Source organism: Silene latifolia, chromosome 6 (assembly GCF_048544455.1).
Source record: "Silene latifolia isolate original U9 population chromosome 6, ASM4854445v1, whole genome shotgun sequence".
Classification (NCBI taxonomy): domain Eukaryota; kingdom Viridiplantae; phylum Streptophyta; class Magnoliopsida; order Caryophyllales; family Caryophyllaceae; genus Silene; species Silene latifolia.
In genome coordinates this window covers 118297200-118323921 of record NC_133531.1, presented here as the reverse complement: position 1 = coordinate 118323921, position 26722 = coordinate 118297200, and positions in this window count along the sequence as shown.

Below are 26722 nucleotides of genomic sequence, written 5' to 3'. Positions count from 1 at the left end.
GAACGGTTTCCAATTTTCCACAATAAATTGGTGGCGACTCCACAAATGCAAACGCTTGTTCCCAAGCGCCCCCGTGGCCCATTGTCCACACCCGACTACAATGCAATCTAGTGGGACCCACTACCCAAGCAAATAAAATTCGCATTGTGAAATGAGACGGTTCCTCCGTCTCACTCACGTTTTTCGAGCATAGGGAGCGGGAACGGGGACCAAAATGCAAACTAAAAGCACCCTTATACTCCTAAACAAGTTTGTAACCTAATGCAATCATCAATTTCACTCGAAATGGGCTCAATAAAAAACGCCCAAATCGATTTTCTAGGGTAAAATTTCGCCCTAATTCAATTAAGCTAAAGACCAACAAATTCAAATGGATTCAAGAGGAAATACATACCTTGAGATGACATTATGGTTGATAGCACGAATGGAAGCTAGCAAAAGTCCAACAATGGCGATTTTTTGCGGGTTTTTGTGTCGAAGGTTGAAGATGAATGGGGAATGAAATGCAGCCGAACCTCGCGTCTTTTACAGAAAAAAGGGAAGCCCCATTGGTTCGCAAGGTGGCTCGCGCCTCAATCAGGCCTCCCCTTGCTTTTTTAACCGAAATTTGGGCTTTGGCCCAATTTCCCTTATTAAACTTCGAGTTTTCATTGACGACATTAAGGACCGTCATTTTTCAAATACAAAAACAAATGGTGAAATCAAAAGTCACTATTTTCCTTCAAAAATTTCAAACAAACGGCGGTCAAAACCGCCATTTTCCCGTCAATTTCAAAAATAATAGTGAAAATTCAAAATTCACTATTTTCTTCAAATTTCAAACGACGGTAATTAAAACCGTCAATTCCAAAATAATGGTGAAAATTCAAAATTCACTATTTCTTCAATTTTCAAAATAATAGTGAAAATTCAAAATTCGCTATTTCTTCAAATTTCAAACGACGGCAATTAAAACCGTCATCTTCAAAATAATAGTTGGAAATTAAATTCCACTATTTTCACCACACATGTCAACGGCGGCACATAAACCGTCACTTCATTTAATAGTGGAGATTCCAAATTCACTCTTTCTATCACATGTCAACAGCGGCACATAAACCGTCACTTTATTTAATAGTGGAGATTCCAAATTCACTATTTCCATCAAATGTCAACGACGGCACATAAACCGTCACTCCAAACGTGATAGCAAAATTTAGAATTTGTTATTTCCTTCAAAATTCAAAACAGACAGCGATCAAAACCGCCACTTCAAATTCAAAAAAAAAAACAACGAATAGTGAAGATTCCAAATTCACTATTCCTTCAAATACCAACATGGGGCTTCCTCAAGGAACCCGCTCATTTCAAAAACAGTGATAGTGAAGATTCGAATTGACTATTTCCACGGCGACATCATGAGTTCGCTACTTTCAAAACAAGCCCATTTGACGCGGCTATTCTCACGGTCCATTAACCGACCGCACCATGGCTGGCGAGCCTCACTACGCACATGGCTGGCGAGCCTTACTACGCACCATGGCTGGCAAGCCTTACTACTCACCATGGCTGGCGAGCCTTACCACGCACCATGGCTGGCGAGCCTTACTACGCACCATGGCTGGCGAGCCTTACCACGCACCATGGCTGGCGAGCCTTACTACGCATTGCGGCTGGCGAGCCCTCCTCAGGTACGCACCATGGCTGGCGAGCCTTTGTCCGCAAACACCAAGGGACATATCCCGAAGATGCCTCGAGTAAAACTCTTTATCACTGCTAGCGAGCCTTTCCCCTCAAACACACAAGGACATATCCCGAAAATGCCTCGGGTACAACTCCTTATCACGGCTAGCGAGCCTTTGTCTGTAAACACACAAGGACATATCCGAAGATGCCTCAGGTATGACTCCTTCTTATGGCTGGCGAGCGTTTGTACGTAGTCTAACGGACTTTAAACGACCCGCATGGATAGTCGACATACTCTAAACTGTTCCCGACGACAGGTCCTTGGCTCGTACCCTCGAGTCGCCTTGGCGTCGCCCTTACCGACGGCAGGTCCTTGGCCCGAATCCTTTCGAGCCGCCTCGACGTCGCTCGGGTCTCCAGGTTGTAATCTTCGATTGACCTGTGGGCTCTACTTTGACTTTCTCCCTGTCTAAGCCTCAGTCAAAGTGGGGGCTCTGTAGATACCCAGTATCTGCTGAGATTCCAACAAACACCTGATGATTATCGGACTATAACATACTTTGGAATCGCGACGTTTGATCGACAGTTTGTGTAAAACTTTACGTCGGAAAACATAAAACGATTTCAAAAATAAAACATTTCAAAACATTTCAAAAATACCTGGAGTGTCTAATGCACGGCGACGGGGTCGCAATGACACTAACTAGAGTAAAAAATGACATCGGACCAAAAACCGACTCAGAAATTCAAATCCCGACTCCAACAACGAGTCAAACCGAGTCAACCACCAAAAACAAAATATTCAAAGCCTTCTATACTAATATTTCCCGGATTCATGAATGCTCAAGTACCAAACATGTGACTAAAAACCCTAGGATAGAACAAATCATGATTGCACTTGTGTGAAAGCGACAAGACACCTCGAAGAACCGCGACGTAGCTCGCGCCTCTTTGAGCAGCCCAGGTGGCCGCGTCGCTCAAAACTCACACAACCACTCAATTTCCTATAAATACCCCTCAAATGCCCCCTTTGAGAACTTACGCGGGTGTCCGCCCCCTCTTTTCTCCCTTCAAATTCTCGACTCGACTTCTTAAGTCACAATCCGACGCGTATTTACGACCTACCGATCATAAATACAAGCCTTACACATTTTTTGATACCATCATCGTGCATTAAATCACTTGACCGACCACTTCGACCACTATACCATCACTAATCTTAAAACACACTTTTTTACTTACCAAAACGGTTTTAAACCGAGTTTTTTCCGACCAAACGAGTTGTTACACTTACGTCGGTCACTCGCCATAACCAAACATGTAAGTATGAGGGTGTAAAAATCCTCCTTTTATCATGTTTTTATTTGTTTCATGACTATAACATGCTAAAACGTGCATAACATGAACCAAAACATGGGATAAACGAGCCAAAACTGATTTTTGGCCTGAGATAGAAGCCCCTTGGTTTGCCGGCTTGCCCGCGCCTCAATGGGGTGTCCAGGTCAGAACTCAACCGTGTTTGTTCTCGTCTTTCCCCTTTAATTCATTTTCATATTTGCAATCGGTTTTTACCATTTCAAATATTTTCGAATCTTTTTATTTTATTTTATTTGTTTTAACCATAAAACATTTCTCACCCTTGGTTCCTCATACCATGACGGCTAAATCCGTGTTTCGGCGATAATATTTGGTTAATGACATTTAAAAGGTATTTTAAAACCTTTTATTTCATTTCTTTATATTTTGGGAGGTATTTTAAAGCCTTTCATCATTTCTTTACATTTCATATTAGTCACCAACACAAAGTCATCCTTCGTTCTACATACCATGCCGGATTTTAACCCGGGTACGATGATGAGTATCGACTAATTACATTCAAGTGAACTTAAAACAATTAGTTCATAATTATTTTCAAAACTATTCATGTCAGGCTTGTCAAGTCGAACCCGACACCGAATGTTATAAAAATAATGATGATTATTCGAGTCTAGTTCTTCAAATCAATAAATGCGGTCTAAACGACTCTTTCAAACCAAATCGGGTCAAATACCCATTTTCAACACGTTTTATTAACGTTTTTCAAATGGTCAGAACACGGCATATAACCGTTGGTTGACCCGCGCCTAAACAGGCCTTTCATTTCTCATTTTCAAAACCAGGGGAGGTCCCCTTACACCGCCGGCTAGCTCGCGCCTCATGTAGTCGCCTGGTACAGGGCCTGTTCCCTTTTTCTGCATTAGTCTAGGACGATCCCGACTCCGACTAGCCCGGATATAGGACGGATCCGATGACCATTCGCTTATTCAAAATCACATTTTCAAAATGCTTTATTAAGACAAATGGATCACGTTATGCACCATAAACCTAATACGGTAAATGGATGTTTAATTTCCGTCTTGCATGCAAATCAACCATAAATCCAACTCGACATCTTATACTAGATACTTGGATTAAATCAACCGACATAGAAAGCTCTCACATGTTAGGTTTAAATTATTGGATGCGCATTCATGCATTTAAACCGTTTTATCAACTTTTGCATTCAACCAACCAAGATCGATCAGTAGAGGCCGCTACCGCGGGCGGGATTGGGTGTCTAATTAAAGGGCTTCCCAATACGTACCTCCACCTCTTACTCAGAAACTTTGGATAGTGGACGACCTTATCCAGGGCGTACGGGAGTCATTCTAGAGATAGGATGCTAAAGAGGGACGATTTCTTATCTTTAGTACCTATGTCAAACCCTGCTTTGTGCTTCGGTTGACCGAGGTATAAAGGGGATTCGAACGGGTTCCAAGCATCCCACAAATGCTTGGTGGCGACTCCGAACATCACTAATCGTTTCGATACCCTTAGCGAGACGAAACCGACCGATCTAAAACGACCCGGTCGAAAGCATTTTTACGCCGCCGAGCGTGGCTTTCAAAAAACCGCTATACGTCCAACAAGTTGGCTTGGCGTGTAGGTGGCTATGTCCACAGGTAGTATGAAGTCATTCTTTTCAAGGCCCAAAATGTGAACGGTCTTCAAAGCAAGGACATTTACAGCGGACCCGTCATCCACTAAAGTCATCGGAATGTGTTTGTTTTGACATATAATAGCAATATAGAGGGCCAAGTTGTGTTGAGGCCCAAACGGAGGAAGATCCTCATCAGAAAATGTCACGGCATTGGTGAGCCTTGGTTGGACGATGGAAGTAACCATGTTGTCGAGAGTGACATTTGGTGACACGGTCATATTCATAAGAGCTTGAAGTAAAGCTTGTCGGTGTTCAAATGAACTCAACATGAGTTACCAAATGGATACATCGGCCTTAGTCTTTTGGAGTTGCTTGATTAGGGAAGCCTCAGAGGTCGTCCCTTCACCAAGAACCTCGACTGTTTCAGGCTCTTTGGAGGACACTTTTTCAGGGATGTCCTTAGAACTAGAGGCATGTCTTGCCTTCTCGATGCGAAATGGGCGCCCAGATCGAGTCAAATGATTAGACTCATGGGCTTCTTTCCTTACTTGTTGGATTTCTGCTTGTGTACGAGGAACAGTAGCATCCTTAGTAAGGTATACATTATCCTCATCATCGGCCCAAATACCGTTAACTTTGTTGATATTTCCGGAAAAATAAGGAGTACAATCTATAGCAAAATTCCAAATTTGAATTTTATTCTTTGGGCTTGGTAGGTACTTAGAGCAATCCACAAATATACCCCTGATGTAAACTCCCTTTAGATAACACGAGCGAGTGGGACGAAAATGATCAACATTGTCGTCGACAGTGATGAAATTGACATGGTCACCAAATGGGTTACTGACGTTGTTGGGCTTTGTAGTCGGGATTCAAAGCGTTTCGTTCTCAATCATATCTTGGATTTCATACTTTAGCTTAATGCAATTCTCGATGCCATGACCCTTTCCTTGATGATAAGCACAATAAGCATCGGGTTTGCACCATTTCTTTTGTTGTTCAACCGATATATCGGAGATTGGACCAATGGGCTTTAGCTTTCCTTGGGCCATTAGTTTGAAGAGCATAAGCATAGGTACACCCAATATCAGTAAATACTCTTGGGCTTTGGAGTTGTGGCCTTCTGAACCCATTTTCGAGTGCAACAATGGCTTCCACAAAGTTAGTAGTGGCGAGAGCCTTACCCTTAGAAGATGATCCCGGGTATCCCTTAGGTTTTTCGGCTTCAATGGCTCTAAGATCGTCTTCGACTTTCCTTCCACTTCGGGCCAATTCTTTAAAAGAATTGAAGTTATGGTACTTGAGAGCATCTCGGTAGACGGGTCGTAAATTCTTTATGAACCTATCCACCATTTCAACCTCATCGGGCTTCTTAGCTAGCTTCACACTTTCACCACGCCAACTTGAATAGAACTCGGTGAAACCTTCCTTTTCTTTTTGGGTCATCACCTCTAATGTTCTCATAGAGGTTTGGATTTCCACATTATCAGCATAGTGTCTGCAAAATTCCACTGTGATGTCTTCAAAAGTGGAAAAATTCTTTAGGTCTAAGTTGTAGAACCATGCTTTTGGGTGAGTACCCAAGGATTGAGCAAATATTTTAGAGAGCATTTCAGCAGATACTCCCTTCAAAGCTAGGTAATCCCTGTAGGACTTAACATGATGGACCGGATCCTCAGTACCCTCAAACTTTGGAATATCAGTAAGTGCAATGTTTGCGGATAGCTTGTCTAGAACTGGAGTATAAGTCCTTGCATTTTCGAAATGGATACTTTTCCTCTGGGCTAATTTCAATCTATCTTCGATAAACTGAAACCGCTTCTCCAAATCGGATTGAGATGGGACGGATGAGTCGGTGAGCTTAGACTCGATATTCTCCATCCGAGCAATTAAACGTTCCATTGTCTCACTAAGCTTGTTGATTGCGTCTTCCATTACTTTAAGTCGGGATTCAGTGGCCTTTCTACAAGAAAACCCACACCAATCAATATTTTGGGTAAAACCTGCACACCTTGTACCTGACCCAAAAACTTGACCCATATAAGAAGACTCGGACTTGAACAAGACTATAAGTTCGAGCTCTAGGTTCATTTTGACATGGGTTAGACTTATGGTTGACTTTAGACATCGGTTTGACCCAAACTTGGGATTTTAACGAGATTCGACAGCATAACGACTAGATTTTAGACTGGGCTTGGTATCACCAAACCCGTGATTGGACCGTGTATGGCCCATGGGTTCAATGGAGCGACGCCTATGTGGGCTAGTTGTGGCGTTCCTTGTGGTTTGACTTGGACTCATGTGATTTGGACACAAGATTTTAACTTTTGTGATCCAAATGTGTCATATCCTAGATTCTTTAGGACATGGGGTAGATGACCTTGTATAGTTAAGACACCACCTTAGACTCAACTCAATCTCATGCTTGATTAAGAATCGGGGATTTAAATGGGTTGGATTAATTTGAAAAAAGTTGTATTGAATTTTCAAATCAAAATGGGCATTATAACGGCCTAAAAATGTCCCTTTTAGATCGTTTTTGAAATTTGAAATATTAAAAATGCTATTTTCGGAAATTCGGATCGAAATAGAGTTAAAATATGGGTAAAAATATTAACTCTATTACTTCGTTTAGGAAGTGATCCTTTCGAAAGTTCGGGATAGAGTTAAAATATGGATGAAATCTTAACTCTATTTGGGCATTATTTCGCCTTGGAAAATGGATCTTTTTTCAAAAGATGATGAGTTTAAAGACTCGAGATTGAAATAGGGTATGTAATTTTCGGAAATTTGGGTAAAAAGGCGGACCAAAATTTCGAGTTTGACTGATTGAAATTAATCATGAATTTTCGAAAACAGAAGCCTATTCTAGACACGGGATTTTCGAAAATTGGTTTGAAAAACATGACTCGGGATCAAGCAATCACGTAGTCATTCACATATTATGGATACTATGCATGGCCTAGACTCTTCTAAGTCTCGGTCGGTCTTCTAAAGTGGGTCTATGTCCCGCTTCATTGAGGAAGAGTAGACCCGCCATAAGTATTGTACAAAATGGTTGGGAATCCACTTGCTAACCTCCACGAAACCACCTTGGTCTTTAAACCGGACATAGTGGACGTCATCAAGTAACAATGCAATCGATACACGGGATTGATGGTCCTCCTAAAGTCTCAATTAGGGTTTATGCACGATAAACAAAAATATAATATGAACTAGGTAAACCTAATAGCCATTATTTTCTATTTTCAAGCTTCAAGTCCCCAGTGGAGTCGCCAAATTGTGGATAAGGGAAATTTACATCCACGCGAGAATATGTGATTTAGAGTCGCCACTAAATTTTTAAATGGAATTTAGAAACCAAGTAGAGATTTAGGTACGTTTCAGTTTACGTGTTAGGAAGTTTGATTAAATTCTTTTCTTAACACCCAACCCCGCCCGTTGCAATAACAGTCTCTACTAATAGAAAACAATGTCTATATTGGCTACGAGTTCATATATGCAATCGTTGTTTTATAAAACCCTAGCATGTGACATTAATTCTATGTCGATTTAATGCAATTAAACTTCGTCGAGTTATTTAGCATGTGAAGTTCATTAACTATTCTAGTAAACAAACAAAAAAGAGATAGAGAAGAAAGTTTACTTATCTTTAGCATAACATAGATTGGCAAACATTAGTTTCATGACAATTTCAATAACAAATGCAAATCAAACAACAAACGAATGCAAAAGAGCAAACCAAGGAGGGCACGCATAACGAGGTTGGTCGAGACCTATTCGGTCAACTTGGGATCATAAAAGACCTATTCTAAGTCAAGTTGGGTTTCATTCATGTGACATGTGAAGGATTCAAACATATGAGAAAAACAAATCAACACAAACAATTCTATTCATGCGATTTCATGCAATTCTAATTAATCATATCCAATTAATTAAAGCAAAACATGTGAATTAATAAAAAAAAAGATTTCATCTTTTATATGTTAACATGCTAAAACTATCAGATCTAAACAAATTCTAAGATAGATCTAACAAAAGAACATAATTAAACAAGTTCCATGCTTAATTGAAATAAACATGCGATATGTGCAACAAGATTGTCAGAAATCATTCTAATTTCCAACAGAAAACAAATCCACATGTAATATAAGTCATCCATCGGCATTAACAACAACATATGATATCCCATCCTCCTGCATACATAAATTATATCATAATAATATCGAAATCAACATGCAAACGAGCTAGTTAACGATATGAACAATATATGATAATAATTGAAGAAAACGAAATAGAGGAGGAAAAAGAGAAAGGGATTATTGCACCATCAACCTACATGTATCGTTGACAAAGTCTTCGTGTCATAATCGATTGTATATATTGTCTTGAGGGGCCGCCTTCGACGAGTTTGTTTGCAAAACCGAAATCTTCTTAGAAAATAAAGGTTGATTTTGTTTTTAGCTTTGTGAATTCGTTAATAATCCGATTTTAGATCTGAAAGATGTTTTAGAAACCTAAGAGAGTCTAGTTTCAGATCTGGGATTTAGGTCAGGTCATTTTAGGGTTTGAGGTATGAAATTTTAGGGTTTGTGTCTCGGTATCTAGTGATTTGATGAGGGTTTAAACTTTGAATTGTATTCGCTTTCTATCTTTTATTTTTGAATGAAGGATGAATGAAGGGTAATTATAGTGAAAGGCTTGCTTGGGGAAGGGTTTTGGTGGATTGGACGGCTCACACAAAAAAAATAAAGAGTATTTTCCAATTTTTAAACTCCTTCCAGATTCAGATACATTCTCTTAACAAAGGAAAAGATATCGATTGAATTATGGAAAGTAAGGAAGTCTTACTCTCACACGTTTGGAATAAGCAATGTGAATGTGATTAACGAGCTTATTTTAATGAGTTGTAACTTCCTAAAAGATAAATTTATCAGGTATGGAAAAGATACCAACAAATATTTTACCTTAAAGAAAGATTGGATTGAAATAGGAAAATGGAATAAACTCTTTTTTGCAGTTTGTGTGGTTCGAAATTTTGGAGGCTTTTTATGGTTATTTTCTGAGTTGGAAGCTCCTAAAATAATATTAATTAGTCTTATTAATATAATAGATAGGTTTCCTACTAGAATTGGAAGGTTTGGATTGAATTTATGGAAGGAAGAATAACAACTTCTTAGAAGTTGTAATTCACGGTTTTGGCAATGAATTAGGAGTAGTATTTGACTGATATTTTTAATTGGATAAGGCTTAGTGGGTAGTCTTGAGTGATATTTTGGATAGGTGGTTGTTCGAGCTCGAGCTTCAAGGTCTAGGGTAGGTCGATCTGACCGTAAGTAAGCAAAGGTCGAGGCTCGGGCTTGATTTGGGTAGTTGTGTCGATGGGAGGTATAAGGTGGGCTAAAAATGGTAGATTAGGTTGCGAGCAAGGATATTTGAACACTAGAATCTCTGTAGATGAAAATGGGTTATAAATCTTTCTGAAAATCAGATCAAAATGAGCTCAAAATCGAGCTCCAAATCGAGCTGCTTCGAGCTAGAGATCGTAACGAAACTCGAGTTTTTCTAATCGAGATTTGAAATGCAATTTAAAATGATTTTTCAAATCAATATAAACTAAATGACGAAAAATAATATTTATTTTATTTTCAATAAAAATAAATAAATATGGGTAAATAAATTCAAATTAAGGTAAAATAAAATGAATTCATTTGAAATGTAAAAACTAATTTAAATTTCATTTAAATTAATTAAATTCCTCGTCGATAACGTCCATTCTACATCGAAAATGAGCACGGAATAATGACTAGGTCGAACAGTTGTGTACATGTCGTCCTATCATCATCGGGTGTTGATCGGGATTTCTATAGATGCCAATATCGACAGATACGGGTATCTACAATATGACTGGTATAGACGCCAACATTATTACCCATAAACTCAATATTGAAAAATCATTTAAGCTTGTGCAACAGAAAAGAATGAAGTTTGCCCCTGAACGCAACTCTATTATTAATGAAGAAGTGGACAAACTGCTAGATATGAGAATGATCAGAGAAGTCATGTACCCTGAGTGGCTAGCAAACGTGGTTGTGGTACAAAAGAAAAATGGCAAGTGGAGAGTTTTCGTAGACTACACAGACCTAAACAAAGCCTGCCAAAAGACCCATTCCCACGTCCTCATATAGATGCAATGGTAAATGCCACAGCAGGCCATGAACTCTTAACATTTATGGATGCCTCAAGTGGGTTCAACCAGATCAAGATGCACCCAGCTGACCAGGAAAACACTGCATTCATCACGGAAAGGGGCATATATTGTGACACAGCAATGCTCTTTGGCCTGAAGAATGCAGGGGAAACCTACCAACGCTTGGTCAACATGATGTTCAAAGATCAAATAGGTGATATAATGGAGGTCTATATTGACGACATGGTGGTTAAATAAAAAAAGACCGAAGATCATGTAAAAGATTTAGAAGTAGCCTTCAAGATCCTAGAAGAATTCAATATGAAGCTCAACCCTTCCAAATGCCACTTTGGAATCTCTTCAGGCAAATTCCTTGGATACATGGTGAAAAAAAGAGGGATTGAAGCCAGACCAGAACAGATAAAAGCCATCTTGAAATTGGAATCTCCCAAATCGGTTAAATATATCCAAAGGTTAACAGGAAGAGTTGCATCCCTGAACAGATTCATATCCAGATCATCAAAAAGATGCAGATCCTTCTATAACCTCCTCAGGAAGAACAAATCATTAAAATGGTTGCCTGTACACGAAGCAGCCTTCCAGGACATAAAAACATACCTGACTACTCCTTCACTGTTGGCTAAGCCAAACAAATGAGAACCCCAGACGGTTGACTTATCTGTCACTGAAACGGCAGTAAGTGGGGTCCTAACCAAAGAGGTTGAAGGCCAACAACACCCCGTCTATTATGTAAGTAAAAGTCTCCTGGATGCGGAAAAAAGGTATGGACTACTTGAAAAATATGTACTTGCTTTAATTATATCATGTACTAAACTTATGTAACACTACGGATTTTCCTTGGTGACTACTCGACCGAGTAGAGCCTACTCGGCCGAGTAGTGTTTTGGCTGTGGGTTATTTTGGTTCTGCCAAGGAATACTCGGCCGAGTATAGTCAATACTCGACCGAGTATTGGACACTCGGCCGAGTATGCACTTACTCGACCGAGTGTCCTAGGTTTAATGAGTGTTATTTCGACGGTTTGATTAGGGAATGTTTAGGGTATTTTATATCTCCGCGTCAGTTTTTAATATCATTTCAAAAGCTTTATCATTTCTACGTTACCCTAATCACACCCAAATCATTCCCTAATCCTTCTCTTAAGCATTTCGTGGCGTCATTGTGTGGGTAATCGTCGTGGTTCTTGCGTATAAGTTCTCGTTGCACTGTTGGTAAGTTCTATCTTCGTGATTATTTGTACTTTGTGGGTTACTGTACATTTATATGAGAATAAGATTTTGGGAATTGTACAAAGTGTAATCGTGTTGCATGATCATTGTATAGGAGAAGACTTCGTAGAGGAGCCTTTTTGATTGTTCGTGTTGCATCTGCTTGTTGATTGCTAAGGTAGGGTTTCCCTACTCGCCCATTCTTGTGCTTTGCATGACATGTTGTTGTAATTATCGTTCTCTGTTGATCATCGTAGTATGGAGGTTTTTGTGACAGTGTTGGTGTGAGGGGATTGAGATGACTGTGATGTTATGTGATTGTGATTGTGGTGGAGTCACTTGCGGGAGTGGCTTCACACCCTAGTTCGCCCTCCGTGGAACCCGCCACGGGAGGGGATGTGCACATTAAGGGACATGGATTGTTGTCGCTCGTTGAGGAGCTGGACTAGGTGGGATCGGCTGCGGTCACCCAGTGGCGGCGAGGATTACCTATTGCGATGGGTAATCTGGCAGGGCTACAGACTTTGGTGTGTAGTCGGTTACTATGTGAGCTCGGATGATTGGGAATTGGTGATGATCAGACGATTATTGCATTTGTTTGTTTTATTAGTTGAATAATACTGACCTCGTTGTTGTTTGTGGAATCTGCGGTGATCCATTCGGCGATGGTGAGCAGGCTTGACAGGTTTTGCTAGTGAGAGCTTGGGGATTATCTTGGGAGATTTGCCACCACGAGTCATAGCATCACCGTCTGAGTCTTAGCGGGTTTTCCTTTAATGTTAAGACTTTGAAGTTGTATTTCGTTAGACAGTATTTGGTTTTGGATCTTGTAAACTTTGCATTTCACAAGATTTTTAATAATAATGCTCAATTCAGACGCTTTGGTATATACTAACCTCGGGAAACCGAGATGGTAACGCACTTTCATGGTAGGGTGGTCTTGGTAAGGCACCTTGGTATGAGGGGGTGTTACAAAGTGGTATCGAGCCGAAGATTCCAAAGACCTAAACAAATGAATTTAATGAACCTAGGGAGTCTAAATAAAATGAACCCGGGGAGAGTTGTTTTGAGCTACCGCAAAGACTCGGGAGACGTCCCGGAGTCGCACATTGGCCCTTACTAACTCGAGCCGGTAACATGGGGGAGTGTGATGAGAACTAGGCTTTGTATGTGCACGTATGTGAAGATGCATGTTGGTAAAAGTCGATAGTTGCATATGTGTGTGATGAAGTTCTTAATTGTTGTGATGGGAGGAGTGGTAGATGAAACGGGTTGTGATTTCAATGTTGGCTTAGTATATGTGCAAATTGGATGCTGATATGGTTACAATATGGTATTAAAGTTTTTAATATATGCATTGCATGCTGATGTGATTATAACATGGCTTTTAAGTCCTTACGTATTTGCTACGGGAATAGTGAGCATGATAGGGGAATCGTAATCTGTAAACCTGTTTATAGCGTAACTCGGCCGAGCAGGGCAGGTACTCGACCGAGTATGGAGTACTCGGCCGAGTAGCCAAGAACTCGACCGAGTGTTGTTTGATGGAAAGTGGCAGTCGCTACTGTTTGTGATAACTCGACCGAGTATGAACGTATACTCGACCGAGTAGTGTTCACTCGGCCGAGTGTTGTTACACTCGACCGAGTGTTGTTTTTGTGTTTTGACGTTCGCTTCTGGAGTCGATACTCGACCGAGTATCTGGGAGGATACTCGACCGAGTTAGCTTTACTCGACCGAGTATGATGTATACTCGGCCGAGTGTTCTTATGGCGGAAGAGTGTTAAATTTTGAGCATGTGTTTACGTTTCTTTCATTCTTATCAGCTCAAAATGCCGCCCAAAAGAACTCCCGCGCAGATCCAAGCTTCCGAGATGACTCTTGATGAGGTTGCTCACATGATTGAGCAACAAGAGGCTCTCCTTGAAGCTCTCAAAAATGTGGGAAAAGGGAACGAGAAGACGATGGATGCAACCCAGCTTAGCATCAACATTGCTCGTTTCCACCCTCCCACATATGACGGGGTAGGTGAACCAAAGCTGCTCGAGAAGTGGCACCGTGAGATTGAAGCTCTCATGGAAATGGTTAAGTGCCCCGAGGACATGATTGTTGAGCAGGTAGTGTACTACCTAAGAGGAGAAGCTGCAGTTTGGTGGCAGAATGTCAAGGATGATGCTAGAGCTTACTACCAGGCGGAAGGGGCTATTCCGTGGTCTGGGTTGAAGAGTGCTATGAGAGAGCAGTTTGTGCCGGAGCATATCCGACACAAGATGAGATCCGACTTTGATTCTTTCACCATGACTGAGGAGATGACAGTCACTGATTACTATCATCGGTTTTTGGAGCTATCTCGTTACGTTGAGGATATGCAGCTCGGGCAAAGAGGTTTGGCTCTCCGTTTTGAGAGGGGTTTATCTGCTAAGATCATGAGTCGTATGCCGGCTTGGGTTGCTCCTGACCTCAAGGAAGTGTATCTGAGAGCGGGTCAAGCTGAGAGAATGGTGGATCTCTCAAGGGAGATCGAGGAGAGGATCACTACGAAAAGAGGAAGGCTGATAGCGGGAACAACAATCAACCAACCAACAAGAAAGGGAATTTCAACCATGCTAAGGCTTTTTCTAGTGGAGCTGTTTTCTCGGAGGTTCTCGTGGGCTGGGGAAAGAATGGAGGTCGGGCTGTAAGTGACAACACCAACCTTACGTGCTTCAACTGTGGTGGGATAGGCCACAAAAGGCGGGAATGCACGAGCTACAAGCCCGGCAATGGTTCAGGAGCTCGATCAGGAAATTTTTCTCAGGGGCCGACTCAGAGTTTTGCTAGCAACCGACCGGGAGGTTCATATGGCAACAGAGGTGGACAGGGTAACCAGGGCGGTTACAACCGCGGTGGTAGTGGATCTTATCGCGCCAATAACAAAATCACCCGAGATTCGGCAATGGCCAAGTACCTCCAATGCTTCAATTCAGGGTGGAGGACAGAAAAACAGTGGAAAGCTCTTCATGATGGACAAGCAGGAAGCACAAGATGATGCTCATGTAGTTACCGGTACCTTTCTTGTTGATAATGTACCGTCCTTTGTTTTGTTTTATTCCGGGGCTACACATTCTTTTGTGTCTAAAAGTCATGCTGTGTCTATGGGTTTGGGAAAGTTTGAGGTTGTAAAAGATGATGTGTTCTTACCTTCGGGGGAGTCTGTGTCGTGTCTCAAGTTATATAAGGGTATATCTATGGTGATTGGAGGGGTAGATTTACCAGTAGACCTGTTGGAGTTTTCTAAGGATGGGTTTGAGGTGATTGTCGGGATGGATTGGCTAGGTAGGTATGATGCCAGGATAGACTGTCGACAAAAGAGAGTGTCTTTAAAGGGTCCCAAGGGTGTTAGGGTGTCCTATAGAGGGTTTGTGGTAAAGCCTAAGTGTAGGTTTATAGCAGTTATGACCTTAAAGTCATGTTTAAGGAAGAAGTGTCCCTTAATTCTTTGTCATGTGAGAGATCACCGAGTAGAGCCGCCGACAGCTTCTGAGATTTCCGTGGTGAAAGAATTCGAAGATGTCTTCCCTGAGGAAATACCGAGTTTGCCTCCCAAGAGGGATATCGATTTCAGCGTGGAGCTTAAGCCGGGAACGGGTCCTATATCTAAAGCACCTTACCGTATGGCACCTAAAGAGTTGGCAGAGTTGAAAAAGCAGATACATGAGTTGTTAGGCAAGGGTTATATCAGGCCTAGTGTGTCACCGTGGGGAGCTCCAGTTCTTTTGTAAAGAAGAAAGATGGGAGTATGAGACTGTGCATTGATTACAGAGAGCTCAATCGGGTCACAGTGAAGAATAAGTATCCGTTGCCGAGGATTGATGATTTGTTCGATCAGCTAAGTGGAGCAGGTGTGTTCTCTAAGATTGATCTGAGGTCGGGGTATCATCAGCTGAGGATAGCAGATGAGGATATTCCTAAAACAGCATTCCGATCTCGTTATGGTCACTACGAGTACGTGGTGATGCCTTTTGGGTTGACCAATGCGCCAGCAGCTTTTATGGATTTGATGAACCAGATCTTTACACCGTTTTTGATAGGTTTGTGGTTGTTTTCATCGATGATATCCTAGTTTATTCTAAGACTAAGGAAGAGCATGAAGAGCACTTGAGGATAGTTCTGCAGACCTTGAGAGAAAATCAGCTCTATGCCAAGTTGTCCAAGTGTGAGTTCTGGTTAGAGGAAGTGGCTTTTCTGGGTCATGTAATATCTAAGAAGGGGGTATCTGTGGATCCTAGTAAGATTGAGGCCGTTACCAAGTGGGAATCGCCGAAGAATGTTGCTGAGATTCGGAGTTTCTTAGGCCTTGCCGGCTACTACAGGAGATTTGTGAAAGATTTCTCTACCATAGCGCGGCCTATGACATCCTTGATGAGGAAGGAAGTCAGATTTGTTTGGGATGAGAGTTGTGAAACGGCGTTTCAGACCTTAAAGGAACGCTTGACCACAGCTCCTATCCTAGCCTTGCCAGAGGGTTGTGAGAACTTTGAGGTCTATACCGACGCTTCAAAGAACGGTCTTGGTTGTGTCTTGATGCAGGGAGGGAGAGTGATAGCCTATGCTTCGAGGCACCAAGCAATATGAGGAGAACTACCCTACTCATGATCCGGAGTCAAAAGCGATTGTGTTCGCTCTTAAGATTTGGAGGCACTACCTTTATGGCGCAACTTTTAAGGTGTTCTCTGATCATAAGAGTTTAAAGTATATCTACACTCAGAAGGAGCTTAACATGCGACAGAGACGGTGGATGGAGCTGATTGGAGATTATGATATGGAGATCATCTATCACGAGGGTAAAGCTAATGTTGTTGCAGATGCATTGAGTAGGAAGAGCGTTCATTCGCTATGTACAGCTATGTCCTTGCTGAAGTTGAGAGATGAGATGTCTAGTTTGGGGATCTTTATGATTCGAGAGGGGGATACCGTCGGGGATTTGACGATCGAGCCAGAGTTGTATGAAAACATCAAAAGTAAGCAAGAGCTTGATCCTAAGATCCAAGAGTGGAAGTCAAAGGTAGAGAGTGGAGCAGCTTCCCGGTTCTCTATACATCCAGATGGGAGTGTCCGTTTTGATGGGAGATGGTGTGTTCCTGACGATGCAGATTTAAGGAGAATGATCTTGTCAGAGGCTCATTGCACTCCTTATTCAGTTCACCCGGGTGGTGACAAGCTTTACAGAGACCTTAAGAAGAATTTTTGGTGGCCGAACATAAAGAGAGATGTAGCTGAGTTTGTGGCTAGATGTTTGACCTGCCAAAGGGTCAAAGGTGAACAAAGGAGACCCCAAGGTAAGATTCAGTCTTTGACAGTGCCCGAGTGGAAGTGGGAGTCGATCTCCATGGACTTTATTGTGGGGTTACCTAGGTCACAACAAGGTAACAACATGATTTGGGTGATTGTGGATCGGTTGACCAAGTCAGCCCATTTCGTTCCCATGAAGGATAATTGGTCTAAGATGCACGTGGCATTGGGTTACGAAAAGCATGTGGTTCGGTTACATGGTATCCCGAAAGATATCGTTTCTGATCGCGATGCGAGGTTCATATCAAAGTTTTGACAAGAACTGCAAGAGTTGATGGGTACAACGTTGAAAATGAGTACGACTTTTCATCCGAACCGATGGTCGGGGCTGCAGAACGGACCATCAAGACCTTAGAAGACATGCTAAGGGCATGTGTTATGGACTTTGGGGGCAGTTGGGAAGACAGACTTGATTTGATCGAGTTTTCATACAATAATAGTTATCATACAAGCATTGGGATGGCACCTTTTGAAGCTTTGTATGGCCGAAAATGCCAAGTCCATTTGTTGGGATGATAGTTCCGAGGCGGGGTTTTAGGGCCACAATTGGTTCAAGATATGGTTGAGCAAATCCAGTTGATTCGCCAAAAGATGAGAGCAGCTCAAGATCGCCAGAAGAGCTACGCCGACTTACACCGCAGGGACATTGAGTTTACGGTAGGTGACAAGGTTCTTTTGAAAGTGTCACCTATGCGAGGTGTTATGAGGTTTGGGAAAAAGGGTAAGCTAAGCCAAAAGTTTATAGGTCCTTATGAAATTTTGGACCGGGTTGGCGAGGTAGCCTACAGGTTAGCTTTACCACCAACTTTGGATAGAGTGCACAATGTTTTTCATGTATCTCAACTCCGGAAGTATGTGAGTGATCCGTCGCATATCCTCGAGATGGAGAACATCGAACTTGATGAATCCTTGTCCTATGCCGAGATTCCTAAGGAGATTCTTGATCGCAAGGTTCGTAAGACCCGGAATGGTGAGACGGTCTTACTCAAGGTCCTTTGGTCTAATCATAATGTGGAGGAAGCCACATGGGAACCTGAGGAAGCTATGCGAGAACGTTTTCCTAACCTTTTTGATCAGGTATGTTTGGTTACGGGGACGTAACCGTTGTCTTTTTAGGGGGGTAGGAGATGGTCGCGATGGTGTTTTGTTTTGTTTTTCTTTGTTTGGTTCGAGTCGGGAAATGGTTTTGTGGTAACTTGTTGTGGTGCTTGTATAGTTCCTTGGAGTTGTCTTATGTAATTGGTATAGTCTTGTGACGTAGTGTTGTGCTTGCTTGTATAGTAGAGTGTGAACTTCGGGACGAAGTTCTTTTTAGGGGGAAAGATTGTAACACTACGGATTTTCCTTGGTGACTACTCGACCGAGTAGAGCCTACTCGGCCGAGTAGTGTTTTGGCTGTGGTTATTTTGTTCTGCTGAGGAATACTCGGCCGAGTATAGTGAATACTCGACCGAGTATTGGACACTCGGCCGAGTATGCACTTACTCGGCCGAGTGTCCGGGTTTATGAGTGTTATTTCGACGGTTTGATTAGGGAATGTTTAGGGTATTTTATATCTCCGCGTCAGTTTTTAATATCATTTCAAAAGCTTTATCATTTCTACGTTACCCTAATCACACCCAAATCATTCCCTAATCCTTCTCTTAAGCATTTCGTGGCGTCATTGTGTGGGTAATCGTCGTGGTTCTTGCGTATAAGTTCTCGTTGCACTGTTGGTAAGTTCTATCTTCGTGATTATTTGTACTTTGTGGGTTACTGTACATTTATATGAGAATAAGATTTTGGGAATTGTACAAAGTGTAATCGTGTTACATGATCATTGTATAGGAGAAGACTTCGTAGAGGAGCCTTTTTGATTGTTCGTGTTGCATACTGCTTTGTTGATTGCTAAGGTAGGGTTTCCTACTCGCCTTGTGCTTTGCATGACATGTTGTTGTAATTATCGTTGTCCGTTGATCATCGTAGTATGGAGGTTTTTGTGACAAGAGTTGGTGTGAGGGGATTGAGATGACTTGTGATGTCATGTGATTGTGATTGGGGTGGAGTCACTTGCGGGAGTGGCTTCACACCCTAGTTCGCCCTCCGTGGAACCCGCCACGGGAGGGGATGTGCACATTAAGGGACGGGATCGTTGTCGCTCGTTGAGGAGCTGCTGGACTAGGTGGGATCGGCTGCGGTCACCCATCGGCGGCGAGGATTACCTGTTGCGATGGGTAATGCTGGCGGGGCTACACACTTTGGTGTGTAGTCGGTTACTATGTGAGCTCGGATGATTGGGAATTGGTGATGATCGGCGATTATTGCATTTGTTTGTTTTATTAGTTGAATAATACTGACCCCGTTGTTGTTTGTGGAATCTGCGGTGATCCATTCGGGGATGGTGAGCAGGCTTGACAGGTTTTGCTAGTGAGAGCTTGGGGATTATCTTGGGAGATTTGCCACCACGAGTCATAGCATCACCGTCTGAGTCTTAGCGGGTTTTCCTTTAATGTTAAGACTTTGAAGTTGTATTTCGTTAGATAGTATTTGGTTTTGGATCTTGTAAACTTTGCATTTCACAGTACTTTAATAATAATGCTCAATTCAGACGCTTTGGTATATACTAACCTCGGGAAACCGAGATGGTAACGCACTTTCATGGTAGGGTGGTCTTGGTAAGGCACCTTGGTATGAGGGGGTGTTACAACTTAGACCTTACTTTGAAAGTCACCCAATAATTGTCAGGAGCAACCTGCCTATCAAATCTGTTCGAGAAAACCTGAGCTTTCAGGCAGAATGGCAAAATGGTCAGTACAACTAAGTACTTATGACATAACCTTTGAACCTAAGACAACAATTAAATCTCAGGCATTAGCAGACTTTGTGGTTGAATTCAGTCCCAACCTAGAATCAGACATCATAAAAGAGGTCAACCATCTAGACACCCGTAAATCAGGCCAGGAATGTGTGGACAGCGGGGGGGCCCACGGGGGCGCTTGGGAGGAAGAGAACAAGCGTTTGCATTTTTGTTGTAGTCGCCACCAATTTTTATGGGAAATTGGAACCGTTCGAATACATCGTGTCATGTCAAGACATAAAGTAGTGACATGAACACTAAGCAATCATTACCCTTAGCATTCTATGTCTAGAATGACTCTCGTGGATGCCAATGAACACGGATGTTCACAGAGATCTGGAGTAAGGGGTGAGGGTACGTATTAGGAAGCTCTTTTGATCGAACACCTAATCCCGCCCGCCTCGATAGCGGCCTCTACTAATGATTAGGGATATCATCTATACTCGATATATCGTCGATTATATGCATGCAATACAACATCCAAGTTTTAATCCTAGCATGTGAATTTAACTAAGTCGGTTAACACGTAATTAGCAAACAATTAATGTCGAGGTAGGATTTAATGTTCAATTACATGTGAAAACATACAAATCATACAAGAAATAAGATAAATACAATAATGAAAATTACAATAATGAAAATTACAATAATTACAATGGATTAGGCGATTTATGTCGAAAATACCTTTAAAACGGATAATTTGGAAAAGAGAATGAAAGAATGAATCAAAAGAATTAACGAACAGAAGTTAAGGCGATAATACGGATAATAGTTAATTATACGTAAGCTAATTAAATTAGGTCAGGCAACAACGGAGTTCAGAGACAGAAATCATCCTGTAACAGGCGCAGCAGGACTGCGCCCTCTGGAAGAGGCGCAGCAGTTGCTGCGTCTGTTCCAAGGGTGAGTTATGGCTGTGAAGCCATAACTGCAAATCGTTAATGTAATTGGGTTAATTTAATGATCGATTAATATATTTACTCGGATGGAAGTGATTCTCAGGTTATTTTCATGTGATTAATGGTCATAAAAGCAATAAACATGGATGAGACGGAATATTACTAATTATTTACATGGAAGAATGATTGATTAATGACATGGGTGAACAAAATAGGTTAAACATGATGAATTAATGAAAAATTAATGATGAACATGACAGACGAAAATATACCAAAGATCGAATTCCAGAAACCCGATATGAACAAATCGAACCCCTACAACCCGGATTGAGTTTAATGACGAAAACCCGCAAATATCGGATTATAAGGGATTTACATCCGATTTATGACGAATTAAACATGTGAATGAATGATAAATAATATACATGTGAGATGATAAACTATTATGTCAAAGAATTAACAGGAAACAAACGAAACAAATAAACACGAACGAATTACAGAGGACGAAGGAAGAAGAAAGGAAGCAGGAACTGCGGCAGCCTCACGAAGAGGCTTGGCAGGAACTGCGCTCCTTCGAAGAGGCGCAGCAGTTGCTGCGTCCTTTCTCGACGGTTTGTCTTCTGGAAATCCGTAAAAAGAGGTTTTAAAGCACGGTTTTAGAAATCGGTTTTAAGGAGATATTTTCGACATAAACCTTACATTAGTGATGATACAAAAGATAAATAACAATAAATAAAAGGAGATATTTACACCCTCAGACTTACATGTTTGACGAAACGAGAAGGACTAAGTTATCGATTAGCGATGCTCGACTCAAACTATAATGCAAATATGAAAGTGCCCTCGTAAGAGGAAAACGATTAAGTTAATTAAGTTGATTGATTGTGGAGTTGGTCAAATTGGTTGGTCATGCAAACGAGGCTGGTACTCAGAAGGATCCGAGCTTACGTGGTCGAATGTTCAAGAACGTAGACACCAAAAAGTAAGAACAAAGGTCTAGAATGCAAAGGGAGAAGAGAAGGGCGGACACTCGCGTGAGAAATATGAGGAGCGAAGGCTCCTATTTATACTAATCACGTGAAGGAATTAGGGTTTCGGAAAGTCTTTGGAAGTGAATCACGGAAAGATATGAAAAAGATACGAAAATTACGCAGAAAAGGACCTGGGAAGAGGCGCAGCAGCCACTGCGTCTCTTGGAAGAGGCGCATCACCTGCTGCGTCTATTCCCAAGGGGTTTCCTCCTGCGGAAGAAAGATTTCCGTGTTTAAGTTATGGTAGGACGGAATATTTTGGTTTTCCTTAATATATTATGTGAATATTACGAGAAATTGTTTACCAAAGATTAAAGATTGTGAAATATTTATAAAATATGGAATAGAAATATCCGGAACATTCCAGAACATTCTGACTCGGGATTTAACGAATATCAGAAAATGAAGACGGTTTTAGGCCCGGACTCCAAATGTACTCTAATTACTGCCAAAACGACCGTATCGGCATGTAGATGACAACTAGGAGGTAGACATTAGTATTTGAGCAATCACTTGACGATAAACTTACGAACTGTCACAAATCGTTTCGCATAGCAAACATGCGGCTCAATCATCACCGGGTGGTTTGCGAGAGGTGCATAAATGAGGTATCTACAGAGCCCCCACTTTGACTGAGGCTTGGACAAGGCGAAAGTCAAAGTATAGCCATCAGGTCAATCGAAGATTACAACCTGACGACTATGGCGACACGAGGCGGCTCAAAGGGGTCTGAGCCAAGGACCTGTCTTCGAGAACATTTTAGAGTCTGTCGACTATCGGGGAGGGTCGTTTAAAGTCCATTAGACTACGTAAGGAGGCTCGCCAGCCATAAGAAGAGACCATACCTGAGAATTCCGGACGAAACAGGACTGAAGGTGCTTCGGCGAAACTCTTGGGCATGAAGATAACTTGGTGTCTGAAGATATGACGATTTATCCTGAAAAGGGGTATTTGAAGGATTAAAAGGAAACGATGATTCTGAGGAAAGACGGCAGGACACAGTCGGGAACTGCTGGGAGAAATTTGTTCGTGTTCAGCTTCGAACAAACTTCGGAAGAAATAGGGGTTGATGTTGATCTCCATGTCTCGAGAGGGAAAGTCTATCCGCTTACTCTCGTTGGGGAACATAATCGGGAATTAATCTCCATGTCTCGTGAGGGAAAGTCTATTCGCTTACTCTCGTTGGAGAAATATAATGAAGGCGTGTCGAAACACCTGTGAAGGAACATCTGCTCGTTGTGACAAGTAAGGATCTTGGAAGCGATAAATAACGTGTAATAGTCTGCTGCTGGTTTAGAAATGCAGGTCAGAACGAAAGATAATCGCCAAACGGACCAAAAGGATAAAATAGCATCGGGGAAGAGGCGCACCAAAGATGGGCCTACAAATAACGAACTCATAACGAATTTTTGAAAACTCGTATGAAAGGAATGCCAGGAAGAGGCGCAGCAAGAGCTGCGTCTCTTGGAAGAGGCGCAGCGCCTGCTGCGTTTGTTCCCAAGGGTGTATTTTCTGCGTAAAAACGCGATAAACAGAGGGATTATTTCATTTGTTTCGAAACACAAATCACACAATACTCTCTCAAATCTTAACCATTTCCGCCAAGGTTTGATCCAAAAGCTTGGATTCATCATGACTAATCGAGGTGTGTGTACCATTCTTGCATTAATCTTCTGTATTTGTTCAATTTTGGATCGAAAAAATTAGGGTTTATGACCCAATTAATCGAAAATTTGGGGCTTTTCCCCCAAATGCATTTGCCTTGTCAAATTGGTATTAGAAACGAATAATTGGTAGTATAAGGAACATAACCATGCATTTGTTTCGAATTTTCGTTGAGTTTTGAGCATTTGAGTGAATTTGAGACGGTTTCACAGCTAAACCGTAAATTGCTTCGAAAATAGCCTTAGGATTGCCCATTTGCGATGAAACTTGATATTTGGGATCCTTGGATGATGGGTAAACTTCCTACCATCTCGGAATTTTGGTTTGTGACAGCTTTTTCAGGACACTTCTCTAGGGCATAATCGTTGTTATAACGAAATGCTGCCGAAATTTCGATTCGAACCCAAGACTAGGCTTCAAATTAGGCTTGACTTGACCCAAATTACCACATGAGTGATCGGGTTTGTGAGAATATGGCCAAAGATGGCAAGAAAGAGCGATTTCAGGGCTTCCGAAGGCTCGAAAATCCCTTAACCAAGGCTTGTCGTCACGTGACGCGGCCTAAATTTGCTTTAATGTTGCAGGTGATGAGGCTTGTACTTCTGGGAGAGGTCCCATGGAGATAGACGCTGCTGTGATCGAGGAGGCTCTGGAGCAGGCTTTCACCGCTGCGGTGATGGCTGCTGGGGACGAGGTCCATGAGGAGGAGGCTGTTGAGGAGGAGGAGGCCCCGAGACGGGCCAACGTTGGACGAGGAGGTCATCAGCTGAGGGGAGCACCCACGTGGGTTGAGACCTGGGAGAGTAGGCACTTGCTTTGGGCTGCAGAGGGTCACCTGTCCTACAGGACGGTGAAGAGCTTGGTAAATAGGAATTCACTACTCATCACTCATCTTCTTTCGTTTATTTGTTCATATTTCTTCCAACCTTCATTCAAAAACTAAAGATAGCTTTTGTTTGAAATCACAATAGGAGGCCGGGAACATCAGGTCGTTCTCGGGTTACACGACAGCGATGGAGTGCTACGAGCGGCTGTCGGCGGAGGAGCACGCCATGATCGAGCGCGGAGCGTTCGGTGCCTTGATGCAGGCCTTGAGGGATATCGCGAGGAGGAAGTTGCAGGCTAACCTTAGCCTCGTCCGCGCTTTCTTGGACCGATTCTGGGATACGACTTCCACTTTTCACATGCCTTTTGGTGAGGTGGGAGTCATTCTGGAGGACTACGGCATGATTTCTGGTCTGCCGTGTGGGTCTGACGCTGTGGAGTGGCCGGAGACTGCCATGAGGGTGGATTCGGCCGAGGCTAGGAGGTTGATCGGCTGGAACTTATCGACGAAGGCTGTCACAGTGCCGGGTTTGGTGCCCAGCTCCTACGTTCGAGACTACTTTGCGGGAAAGATCCCGGCGCTGGTGACGATTGACGGGAGAGAGACGGCTCCTCCTCCCTGTACAGTTGAGTAGAGGGCTCGTTTTTGGCTCTAGTGGTTTCTGTCTTCGATTTACCTCGGAGACAAGGGAGAAAGGCTGTCGACAAAGCTTCTTCCCTTCCTTTCTGCCCTGAGCTCCCTAGGGCGTTGGGACTGGGTCACTGATGGTTTTGCGGTCCTCATCCGCTTCATGAGGGCCATGGTTCGTCCGGAGTTGATGGAGAAGAGGACTTCTCCTGGCGCAGTCGGACCTGGACTACTGTTGGAAGTATGAACCTTCATTTAGACCACAATCAATTCCTTTCTTTGTCAAATTATGAAAGATCGTTATTAACTATCTTGTCTCACAGACGTGGGTGTACTCCTACTTTCCGGGCCTCGCGCCCAAGAGGACGGAGCCGCTGGAGAGAGCCTATCCCCTGGCGAGGGATTGGGTGATGTGTAGGACGAAGAGCAAACGTTCTTCTCATGGTGTCTACCGGCGGGACGTGAATGCTCTTCAGCTAGACAGCGTAAGCATCTCACTTATATTCATTTGCTTCTATATTGCTTTTAAAGTGATCATAAGAATGATTCCTTTGTTTATCTTGTCCCAGTGGGTGCCCAGGCCTTGGGCGGAGTACGCTGGAGCGCCTCCTTTTGTGGATGAGGTCCTTCGACCTAGGAGCTCGAGCCGGCTGCTGTTGAGGACGACGATGGGTCCTGTTTGGCACTTAGGCGAGCGCTTGGCTCGTCAGTGCTTTCGGGACGTGTTGACGGTTCCCATCGATCCTCCTAGGACGATGTTCAGGGAGCCTTCTGAGGCAGAGAGGGAGGCTGACTTGGCTGGCGTCGGTGGTGACGCCCTCCTTCTTCCTGGTGAGGACTACTCAGCGTTCCTCTACGGGAGGTTGGCGTACTGGCCGGTAGTGGTAAGCATCTTTACTCTTCTTTATTCTTGATATTGAGACTACGATAAAAGATCATCGATTAATGAGAAATATTTGGTTTTGCAGGAGGTTGAGGCGGCGGGCATCGAGCCCCCAGAGTACACCGAGACCCTCGAGTACACTGACGCGACCGGGAGGACGACGATCTCCGAGCTGCGTGACTTTGACGTGGCTGTGACGGATGCTGGCCTGGACGACTGGCAGCAGCTGATTCGGAGGGTGAGCCTCTAATTTGCATAATTTTTGTGTAAGAACACATTTGATTGAACTTATTCAATTATTGAGAACTTCTTTCTTGAAAATGCAGGTTGCGCCGTCTCGGTTCGTGGCGTTATGGAGGGTGGCCAACCGGCTGCGAGCTACTGCCGTCGAGGCACTTGTCGGCGGTCCAGGCCGTCAGGTATGAACCTTGTGCCTGTTCCATTTTTTATTTTTTATTTTCCAACTTTTCTTGTAATTGCTTGAAATGATTGACATGAGCCAATTTTGTTGTTTACAGGGGGACCGCGAGCTGGAGCGAGAGTTGGCTCAGTCTCGGGAGGAGACTGCTCGCTTGTTGAGG